The sequence below is a fragment of the Olea europaea genome, chromosome 13 (genome assembly GCF_002742605.1).
Source record: "Olea europaea var. sylvestris chromosome 13, O_europaea_v1, whole genome shotgun sequence".
Lineage (NCBI taxonomy): Eukaryota > Viridiplantae > Streptophyta > Magnoliopsida > Lamiales > Oleaceae > Olea > Olea europaea.
This window is the reverse complement of record NC_036249.1, coordinates 25,666,398-25,668,315: the sequence shown is the minus strand read 5'-3', so window position 1 is coordinate 25,668,315 and position 1,918 is coordinate 25,666,398.

The following is a 1,918-nucleotide window of genomic DNA, read 5'->3' as shown; positions in this document are numbered from 1 at the left end:
TAAAAATACTAAGGTCTTGGTTTTTATGGAATGGTTAATGAGTTTAATAGATAAGTTATTGAACTTCATTCATATTTATTTAGTGGGTGGAACTTGTATTTATTTTGATTGTTTTTTATTTGGTTAGTTTTGTGGTTATTAATTTCTTATGCCGGGGTCCAATGCTTTGTACGATTGTAGATGTCTGAATTGAGACGATGGACACGTGCCTCTTAGTACTAATTGTTATATATTGTTCAAAAATCAATAAGAGGAGAGTGGAACGAAAAATAACATTTGAGGGCCAAAAGTTGGCCTGTGCAACCGTGCCCAGTACAAAATTTTTTAGCCCCGTTTGGAGGTGAATTATGCGACCACATAGGTTTGACTATGCGATCGCATAGAAGGAGAATCTGAACGTTTTTAACCGTTTGTGTTTTGAATTTGGTGGCCTTTCATTCAATTTTTGGCACCATTTCGTGAATCTGGTTGAGGTCTATATATGTGGGATCATGTTCAAGTTTGGATGTAAGAAAAACACTTGAGATCCATACATTATTCCCCAATTAAAGATCAAATTCTTATTACTCTTCATATTCAATTTCATCCTTTGTGTTCTTCAAACTTGGGTAGAAAACACTTGTACTTTGGTGTTTTTCTACAACTAGGCCTGAATAATCCTATAAACCATTGTTGTCAAATTTATCTTGCAAGTGGACGGATCGTAACAAGTAGTAAAGTGGACCTTTCGAGTTCGGATTATCGTTCCCGCGAGGACTATACTTTAATACTCAATTCATTATTCCTAACTTCTATTTGACGAAACTAAACAAAAAAAAAATGATTGAATGTGATTCTTGAATCTAACTAGTAAAAATCTCATGAATGCAATAGAAAATGAGTAAGAATTCAAATAATGAATGGATATTAGGGTGGAACAAATTCACCTATTGGTCACCTTTACTTCTAATATAGAGATTTATAAAATTAAAGTAGTGTTTGATCGAATTCTTCTATAATATTCAATTTATCTCTCTCAAGTTCTCATTGAACCTATTTAAATAATTCAATTCCATATTTCTATGCGAATCAACATTATTTAAACGAAATAATAGCTCTAAGAATTCTTATAAGATCGTAGCGATTAATAAAAGTATTTTTACACATTATATTAATTTATCGAATTTTAATATGTGATCTAAACAAGAATTCCCATCTCTACGTAATTATTGTTTACGAAATTATTGAATAATTGACCAAAAAATTCAAAGCATTAATAACATAATTAAAATACACCCAGAAAATATAAAAGAACAAGAATCTCAAATAAAAGAAATAAAGGTCCCCAATATGTTACATTCGCCCTAAAAATTAAATTTAGCTACGCATATTAGCGAGAGAAAAACAATAAATTATCATGGAATTCATCACCCGATTAATTGATGGAACATGAATAATTTGTAAAAGTAAATCTGCTTCTTTTCTCGTGTATGCGTGTATAAATTCTTCCTCACTTTTGCGTGTAATTGAGTAGCAACTGCCCTCCAATGTGCCTCAATTTCTGTGAGTGTATGTATAGACAATAAAGACAACCACTAAAATTAATTCTCCCAATAGTCTCCTGCGTATCAGCGTATGTATCTCTTTGTGTTCGTTTTAATGGCAGCAGAAAAAATTCTCCCCCTCTCTCGATTTTTCTCCAATTTCAACCTCTAAAGTGTGTATAAAATGTAGTATTTTCTCTCCCTCAATATCCATGCGTGTCTATATAATATGGTAGCATCAATTGTGTGGAAAATATATAAAATTGGCTGCCATCCTTTTCTCATGTGTGTACCTATATATACCAACCATACAGCCACAATAGTTGACTAAAACAAGGACTCCAATTCAAGCCATTAATGCAAAATTACCCCTCTAGTCGTCAATTTTTCAGTAT